Source organism: Impatiens glandulifera, chromosome 1 (genome assembly GCF_907164915.1).
Source record: "Impatiens glandulifera chromosome 1, dImpGla2.1, whole genome shotgun sequence".
Taxonomy (NCBI): domain Eukaryota; kingdom Viridiplantae; phylum Streptophyta; class Magnoliopsida; order Ericales; family Balsaminaceae; genus Impatiens; species Impatiens glandulifera.
Genome location: NC_061862.1, coordinates 73,930,238 through 73,940,661, shown reverse-complemented (window position 1 = coordinate 73,940,661; position 10,424 = coordinate 73,930,238). Strand labels below are relative to the sequence as shown.

The window sequence follows — 10,424 nt, the reverse complement described above, 5'->3', positions numbered from 1 at the left end:
ATCACAGAATTCAGTTCAAGAGAAATAAGAGAGAAAGTAAACAAAACAGAATTATTCCATAAAAAACATAAACTGGCTCATATGCACACTTGGGCCGAGAGACGGATGCATAAAATATTTTAGGACCGAGGTTTTTGATGAGCAGACTGTAACACAATGTCATGAGTTTTCGATCCTCACTCTAATCATTCATGGCGTAAGATGCAGTAAGTTCCATTCCATATATATATATATATCCCTAACTTTACTTTACTATCTAAATTTTCTTTCTTGAGTGAAATCATGATGTAGAAACTTCCCTAACTTTAGGGACCTTAGTCATCTTGCCCAATTGGATTCTGTATGCTATTCAGTTCTCTTTAGTTCATATTCCGCATTGTATTCAGACTGTCTTTTCACCATTCGAGTTGTTTTTCTAGCCTGAGATGTGAAACCTCTTGGAAACCTCTCTTGCATGAACCCCATATGAAGGTGGTATATTCTTTCTTGAAATAGAGTTTACAAGTGACTACCCATTCAAACCTCCCAAGGTAATGCTGCCCATTCAATTCTATGCTCTTACTTTTATCAGAGATTTTCAGTCTCAAAACTTTGTGATTCTTCAATCTCTGTTTTCTATTTGGTCATTTTGTGTTTCTGTTTTCCTTTGATAAGTTTGGGTGCAGGGCTGCAGGTGGTATTTAAAACCCGTATCTTCCACTGCAATGTCGATACAGGTGGAAACCTTGGTCTAGAGATGCTGAAAGACGGTTGGAGTCCAACTTTAACCATTTCAAAGGTTCTCCATGCAACCAGATCTATTCTTATGAATCCTGACCCACGTGAGTACTTCCACTGCACCTCATTCCAACTCTCTTTTTGTTCGTTAAACATTTGTATACTAGGATACGATTTTTAGAAGAAAAAGATTGCGGTTATTGCAGATAACCCAGTTGTTGCAGAATAAGATTGAATAGAATTTTGACACAACCACCCCTTCTTCCATTTTTTATGTCAACGTGTAAAGGAGCTTCCTCACAGTTGAGTGGTCATTCCTTCGCGATGGTCAGTCTTTGGCTCGGGCATTTTGGAATTTGCATCAACCTTGATTATTCCACAACCCTGTTGTTTGCCTACAAGGTTCTTGACAACATCCTCTAGCAAGTCCCAAGATGTGCTCACAAACTCTGTTGAGAAGCGAGTGAAGATGCCATTTGTGTCTTCTAGGAAGAAATCTGTGAAATAACCGGCTTTGTGGGATTTTGAGGTTTACCTAAGAAAATAAACGTCTTCCTTGTTCTATCACCAGGTAACACATCCAAAAGGAATAACTAGGGCATCACCCTTCTTGATCATTACCAATTTCTCTTCTTTCTCTGGCATTACAATACCAGTAGCAACACCAGCGCCTATAAATGGTAACCATTGTGGAATATTAGAAATAGAAAAAATAATCTCAAGGAATGGAAACAGGACGTGAAGGGGTGTTTCAAACAGAATCAACTAAGTTATTTTCTCATGATTTGATCACCTGAAAATTAAGAACTCAAGAACATCCATCGCAGCTATAAGAGAATCTATTGCAACTATTCATTATTTGCATTCAATTTATCTCATGTACACCTAATAGGGGAATTTGGGAGCCTAATCTATCATTTTCACTCAATTTTTCTCTTTTTCAGGCTCAGTTATTTGGATTTTATTTGGATTACAGAGAAGAGAAGGCAAGTTTACTTAATTGAATAAAGCTTATTCGCTGCTACTGAGGTTAGTCGCCAATGTCAATCTATTACACTTTTAAAATTTATTATTGCATGTTACATCCACCATAGCTTTAAAAATAGTTTCTTTTCAATGACCAAAAACTAAATGCTGCCTAGATTGATTAAACATCAATACATACTTAAAACAATAACAATTTCTTCTTCTACCTTCGATCTCTTCAATATAGTCTAAACTTTAGATATTAGAGAAGTCTGGTTGTAATCCAAATAACTGAGATCGATATAAACTGTTTCTTGAATTAAATGAATATGACAAAATAATGACAGCATCTTTCAAATAAGCTGATCATAATGGTCTTCAATTGGTGTTTTTGAGAGTTGAGATTGATCGTTGTGGGAAGTTAAAATTAGAGGGAATTTAGAGATAAAGTGAGAAAGGAGAAAAATAGAACAAGAAACGGCTTTGATCCAGATCATTTGGATCAGCCGGGCAAAAAAAATTTGTGATTACAATCTTCAATTTGGATGCTACGGGTTAATTTTCTCAAAGGACTGGTGACAAAGTGCTTGGAGTTGGGGGCATCAAAGTGCTTGGAGTTGGGGGCATCGGCGACAGAGGAGAGAGGCTGGGTGTGAGGGGAATCAGAGAAACCAGAGATACATAGTAGCAGTTTGTACCAAGATACATCGTTGTCCTCTACATATTTTCTCAAATTGAAAAGCTAAAGATCATGAGGGGATGAACGCCTTCTCACCTCTCTTGAACATTTTTCCCACTCATAATTATTAACTTTAGGTCTTTTACCCAGTTGTTCACGTTAGTGAACAATCGACTTATTCACTCATAAACTCAAAATAAGATTAAAAAAGTGAAATAATTTTTTTTTATTTTAGTCCCTATTAAACAGAAAATAATAATGTCTAATATTACCTAGAATTTAATTTTTATTAAGACACTTATTAAACAAAAGATAATAACGTCTAATTTTCAATTAATTAATTTTATTTTCAATACTTCCCTATAAAATTATTTTTTCTTCATGATTCCAAGCATACTCCTCATTCTGTTGAAAACTTCCACTTCAAGAGGCTTCATAAAAATATCTGCAATTTGATCAACATATTTCACATATTCAAGTCTGATCTATTTTTTCGTCATACTCTCTCGGATGAAGTGATGTCGCGTATCGATGTGTTTACTTCGATAATGAAAAACATGATTCCTTGCTAGAGCTTGAGAAGGCTTGTTGTCGACAAAAATTGTGGTTGCTTCATTCTTTGACAAACCTATCTCCTTCAACATTCTTCTTAGCCAGATTGCGTGACAAGCACATGTTGTCATCGCGACATATTCAGCTTCACAAGATGATAGTGAGAATATCGCTTGTTTCTTCGAACTTCATGAGATTACATTAGACCTCATAAAAAACACAAATCTAGTTGTGCTCTTCTGATTATCTATATCTTCAGCACAATCACTATCGGAATATCCAACAAGTTGAAATTTCTTGGACGATGAATAAAACAGTCAAAAATCAATCGTACATTTCAAATATCTCAAGATCCTCTTTGTCGCCTTCATGTGCTCCGTCGTGGGCACCTTCATGTATTGATTAATAATTCCAACACTAAAAAGAATATCTAGTCGAGTACATGTCAAATACCTTAGACATCCAACGAGACTTTTAAACAATGTTGGATTCACTTTTTCTCCCTTTTCGTTCTTGCTCAATTTAGCTCCAACCTCCATAGGGGTAGCTATTCAAGATATTCAAGATATTGAATCTATCCAGAACTTCCTTCACATATGTTTGTTGTCCAATAAAAATTTCATCATCCGATTGAAACACTTTTAATCCGAGATAAAATGACATTAAACCAATATCTGTCATCTCAAAAGCTAATATCTATCATCTCAAATTCTCGGGTCATATCATTCTTGAAGTCTTTAAAGAGACTTGGATTATTTCCAATAAAAATAAGATCATCTACGTAGAGACAAACGTATAAACAATCTCCATATTTATTCATTTTCACATAAGTTCAAACCCAACTCATAAACAGGGATCTTATGAGTACTGGGGATGAAAGGTCTATCGTCTCTAAGTGGATGTTGATCATCTGTAATGTTGCCTTGTTTTGGTCAGCCCATTTCCTGTTTAGCCATGAACAGTTTCTTTCTAAAGTCAATATCATTAACAATGCAGGCCTTTAATTTGGTGGTTCACTTGCATTGCTATACTAAGTATCTTATACTAAATTTAGTATAGGAGGTTTGAGGAATGGGGGATAAATTGATATTGACTCACAAATGGATGTACTTGTGTTAGCTGACTATTATGATTTCTTACAAACAGCTAACTATCGATATCACTAGCATAGATAATTCTCTCATCCTAACCATGACTAGATCGACCCTCGTTATCTGTAGCGTCGTGGATATCTATAAACTCATGGAGCTCGATAACACAATGACTATCATCCTCGAGGGGATTCCGATATTGGTATTGGATGGATACAACTAAATGAATGATCATATTAATAATTGTTATAGTGGCTATTAATAAATAACGATAATCTATGTATAACGAGTCCCTTACGGATAATCACTCCTTATAAGCTTCGAGCATCCCATGTTGATGAATAACGCTACAGTTTTACTCAAATAAAATAGTGAAATTGAATGGCTACCCATGATCTTTGGACATTATTGATGAAAAAATTATTCTGGCAAATTATTCCAGAACATTAACAATGCCAATAAGGATGAGTTGTGGTGTCATCCAAAATAAAAATATTCCTATGGTCCCTTGTGTGCCAATGTCGAGGCACTCGACACACTCTTAATAGTTCCCGCCACCACATTAATAGAAAGATAAATCTCACTCCAGCCTCAATCATTTGAAGGAGTGTGACACTACTTTAGAAATAGGTCAATCTACTAACTAATCGATTAACAACACGGTCATATGCGATGACAGTTATAGAAAAATGATCGAAGGAGTATACGAGAGAATTATCAACAGGATTGTTACAGAAATTCTGTGACAATTCATCCTCGTCACTTGAGGGACGAGGAAAATATTAGTGAGCAACGATGAGACGAATAACAGAATGGTAGTGAGAATATGATGAGATATCTGAATCAGGCTTTTGAGTTTTTCTATTTTTTGAATGCTCTTTAACTTCCAAGGATTCGTTGGCATTTCATCTTGGTTTAATTCGTCGTCCTCTTGAATTATTGAAGCCTTTTTAAGAAACCGGATATAAATAATATAAATTATTAAACATGAAGTCTTAACAAGTTAAGGCGAGATGAAAATAATATTTATATTATTTTTCTATCAAGTTTCTTAATAAGGCTTAAATAATTAAAAAAGACGACAAATTAAGGCGAGATAGAAGGTCATTGAATACTTGGAAGTTAAAGAGCATTCAAGAAGTAGAAGAAGTCAAAAGCCTAATTTAGATATCTCATATTCTTCTCACTACCATTTTGTTCTTCGTCTCGTTGTTGCTCACTAATATTTTCTTCGTCCCTCAAGTGATTAGGATGAATTGTCGCGGAATTTCTGTAACAATTATGTTGATAATTCTCTCGTACACTCCTCCGATCATTTCTTTTATGACTAACATCAAATATGACAGTGTTGTTAATCGATTAGTTAGTAGGTTGACCTGTTTCCAAAATGGTGTCACACTCCTTCAAATGATTGTGGCTGGAGTGATATTTATCTTTCTATTCATGGTGATAATTGGAACTGTTGAGAGTGTGTCGAGTGCCTCGGGATTGGCACACGGGGGACCATAGGGATATCTGTATTTTGGCTGATACCACAACTCATCCTTATTGGCATTGTTAATGCTCTTGAAATAATTGACCAGATTAAAATTTTTCATCAAGAATGTCTAGAGACTCCTCGAAGCATAGGTAGTCATTATATTTCACTATTTTATTTGAGTCAAACTATGACGTTATTCATCAACGTTAGACTCCTTGAAGCTTATAGTGGTTATCCGGATATGACTCGTTAACATATTATTTTTATCTATTGCAGTTATCAATATGATCATTCATTTGGTTGTATCCATCCGATACTAGTATCGGAATCCCACCGAGGATGTCGAGCTCCATGAACTTATAGATATCCACGATGCTACAAATAACGAGGGCCGATTTAATCACGGTCAAGATAAGAGAAATGTCCCTACTAGTGATATCGATAGTCAACTAACACAAGTACCTCCATCTGTGAGTCAATATTCATTTATCCCCTATTCCTCAACTCTCCTACACTAAATGTGGTAGAAGACACTTAGTATAGCAATGCAAGTGAACTACCAAATTAAAGGCCAACATTATTTACTAATAGGAAGATTTTGAGAAAACGTTTATTGAACGAAGGGATCGAAAGAGTCTCCCATTATCTCGATTCGAAAACCGAAGCCAAGATTTGCAATGTTGTCTAGTGAATGAGATGATTGAGAGAATCATATGAACGTACACATGGAGAACTCCGGGTTGGTTAACATTAATTTATATTGTTTATTCAAAAGAGTTTCGAATGGTCTTCCATTTATAATCATACTAAAATTCAATTAAAACATATGTTTAAGATACACTAGATGTGTGTATCTTGGTGGATAGATCGTGGAAGGCGCTAAAAGATCTGTAGAAGACACTCGAATAGCGACGATCATGGAGCGAGAATCTTAAATTCTACACTGGATATGTGAATCTTGGTGGAGCGATCGTTGGAGGCGCTAAAGGATCTGTAGAAGGCACCGTCAATACCATCCTTACAAAGATCTTCAAGTTTCAATTCGAAACCTTTATAACCTCCCTAACAATAGTGAGTGTCAAAAATGCTTGAAAAGATCCAAGTCATTGAACGAAGTATCCTGTCCTTGTCCTTATCGTGCTAACTATTGTTGCCACTATTTTCGTAGAATTCGTTATTTCTGCAAATTTCGTCATTATCACAATTACACTAACAAATTCACAATCATACCAGCAAAAAGAACTCAAAATTATACCATGGAGTATCCTGCGGTTTCAGTTTCAGATTCATAATCAAATTAAGATAAGACACATAACTTGATCCAATTATGTTAATTACCTGCGTAGAAAACCGGCTTGGCTAAAAGCGCTATCATAACATAAGCCATTGTAGGTGTCTTTGAAGAGTTCAAACAGAGTAAAGCTACCCTAGTCCAATGAATCCAACAAACTAATAACAATTCACAAACAAAAGATTGTCATCACATGATCAATCAAACTCATCATTATATATGGCATCTTCACATAACATATACCCACATCACTTTCCTCGGCAACGTTAGTGAATACCTTTCTCCTATCATGAAATTCAACGCCACTTCTGCTATTGTTGTCCACGCTACAACCCTAAACCAAGCTGCTTACTTTAGATTCATATCAAATACCTAAAAAACACTCCATTTCATTCATTCTTCATTAGAAAAATATGAGACAATATGAATATGTTTGTTTACTTCCAGTTTTGAAGTAAACATGCATCCATGATAAAAGAACAAACTATCCCTGCATTAATATGAACATGATTCATCAGATAATGTGCGCATATTTGAAAATGAGAATGACAGGCTTACCCAGTTGTTAGTAATGTTGGAAAATATGATAGCCCAAGTGGGTAAATTCGAGAAAAAGAGTTGCAAATGTGGAAGCTCTCCGCGATTAACAGGAACATCAATAGATTTTCCTTGTCAGATTAACCGAAGTTCCTACTTTGAAATAGAAAGGCTATGATTGGGATCATTTGAAACAGAGTAAGCCCGTGTTGATAGCCATAACAAACCAAGAGATGCAAAGAAAATAAAAGGGTCTGAAATTCTAATAGTGGAGGAGGACAATGCAATTGGAGTTAACCCTAATCCAATAACATTACCCATATGAAATTGATATACCAACCGCGGTTGCTCTTTCGTGAGTGGGAAACCATCGAGAGAGAGAGAAGGGTGTTCATAGAAGAAAGAGCCACACCTCCCGTTAGACCGAAGAAGGCTCGAACCACTGAGAGGGTTGCAGTTGAATGGGCCGCGGCTAAGGGAATTTGCAATGTGGCTAACGAGTAATGAACATAAACCTATTCCCTTTCATTTATAGGTCTTATTCAGTTAGGGTTCTGGAAAAAATTTTGATAATGTTATGTTAGATGACTTTGAGAAAGTTAAGATATTATTTTTGGTAAAATTTTTTTAAGAATATTAAAATATATAAATAAAATAAAAATTTATAATTTATTATAAAGAGTATTTTAGAGTTTAAGTTAATAAATTTACTGTTTTGATAGATGATAGGTGGAATGAATTAATGTTTGATTTATTTCGATTATTTGAATAACTAAAACTCAAAAAAAGCCTAATAGTTATATATTAATTGACAACATCTTCTATTAACAAAATAAGACAAAGAATTTACATTTGGCTGAAATTGTGATCTTCCAAATATTCCTAATTAAAAAAAGAAAACAGAAAATGTGATGTCTTTCATTACTCCCAACCCTCTCATAGTAGGATAAAATAAAAAAAATGTAAATATAAAATGTTGATAAATTTTATACCAAATCACTTATACTTTTTACTTTGGGTGATTTTCCAATTTAATTATTATTGTGACTATGATTATAATAAAATATAGACTATTGTCTCTTTTTTTTCTTTCCGTCTAAAGCCATATTATTTTATTAATAAAAGACAACCAAACGTCACTATATAATATTTTTATTATAATTATCCGACCATTTTTAAGATAATATATTTAATAAAAACAAATCAAAGAAAAATCTCTGAACAATTCAAACAATTTTTATCATTTAAATTTCTCTTTTTCATTTTGTGATAATATATTTAATAAAAACAAATCAAAGAAAAATCTCTGAACAATTCAAACAATTTTTATCATTTAAATTTCTCTTTTTCATTTTGTGAATTCTACTGCTTGGGCTTTCCAATCCCCACTAACACTTTCTTTTATATGCATTCAGATATTTTTTTCATGTTTTATATCTAAAAACAAATCTTGATTTGATAATTGCACTTGCATTCCTTTAGTTTAAGCACATCCTAATTCATAAACAATTGTTGCAAAAGAACACTTTTAGTGATTTACTGTATTCTTTTGATCATCATGCATTTTAAATAAAAAAATTTTAAAATTTCATTTATATATAGAAACTGCCTTTTATAATGAGCCTATTTGTTATTGTATTCTTTATGCTGATCATTATCCAAAACAATATATACTTATTATGTTAGTAAAAATATGTAGAAAATAATTTTGATCTTCATACCAAATGAAACTTTAAATCACATTATAATTTGGATTATGAAAAAAATCTTATACTAAACACCAACAAATCACTTTTAATTTTTAATATGGTAATTTTCGAATGAGATTGTGATTGATTACAGATGTGAGATAAACTACCTGTTTTCAATTAGGCCATCTGTTATCTATAGATTTTACAGATATTAGTTTTCTTTTGGTGGCATAAAATGAAAATTTTTTGAGATCTCTTTTTTAATGCCATTTATTATTAAAAAAAACAATTCAGTCTTCTTATAATGCACGTGTATACTTTTGTGTTCTCTTAGGAACAATAATAAGGAAAATTCATTTGCCCACTTCACATGGGTAGAATAGTGCAGGACCAGTATCTTTTGATGATGGTGATTCACTAAGTTTTTATCCGGTCCTTAATCTAAAACAACGGTTCTTTTGGAAAAAAAAAGTTTGTGACGGTATCTTTTAACGTAAACCTTTTGACGAATCTTCTCATGTTCTCTTCAAGTATGTTTAAATTTTTAGTGACGGTTTTCCTTTAAATTATTCAGAAAGCTTTGTAAAAAAATTTGTGACGATAAATATTTTTTGTTATTATATTCGATGACTTAACTAAATTTTAAAAAAATACATTCAAAAATAATATTTATATAATTATTTTATTAGAAATAATTTTATTTTATATTAAACATTATTTTATAAAATCTCATAAATCAATAAATCAATAATATTAGATTAACTTAAATATTAATGTATAACAACCATTCTTTAACACACAATCGTAAAAATAATAAGTTAATTAAATCCTATTAAAATAACACCAATTATTCTCATATCTACTTCTAAAAGTGTAATATCATATCTTAATATAAAGTTATAAAACATATTCAAATTAAACCATAAGAAATATCTTCATTTCCAATAACCTGCAACAATATCAACAAACATAATTAAATTAGACAATTATCCTCACATAATATTAATATTTAAACATAAAATAGATGAACAACAAAAGAAGCCAATAAAACGACATGTTACATATACAAATAATCATGTAAATTACTAAAACTAATATAAGTTAATGATAAGAACAACAAAATGAATCAATAATGTCAAATGATACAAATTAGACAACTAACATCACAATCAATTTTTATTAAAATCAACACAACTGAATTATAACATTTTATTAACCATATTTAGCTTGATGTCATAACTATTTTTATAGATTTTAAGATATTTGAAATTTATTAGACTGATTTTAGATTCTTACAAGATTATAGTGCAAGCTAAAAAGGGAGCAAACAAAGAGTAATTGGTTGATTTAATGATTTAAAATTCAATTCATATCTAATTGAAAAAATAGTTTGCACCGCTTAATTATCAACTATTAAACT

The 10,424-nt window shown here is 32.4% G+C and overlaps 1 long non-coding RNA gene across 2 annotated transcripts; it reads left to right on the top strand.

The window, feature by feature from the left end:
• Positions 1–270: 270 nt before the first annotated feature.
• Positions 271–1,040, top strand: LOC124918904. 2 transcript variants are annotated; one of them, XR_007097539.1, is made up of 3 exons: positions 271–530; positions 674–821; positions 924–1,040. It is a non-coding gene; the product is annotated as an uncharacterized LOC124918904 (long non-coding RNA). The 2 variants fall into 2 exon arrangements; XR_007097538.1 differs by having other exon boundaries at positions 272–530; positions 666–821.
• The last annotated feature ends 9,384 nt before the right edge of the window (positions 1,041–10,424 follow it).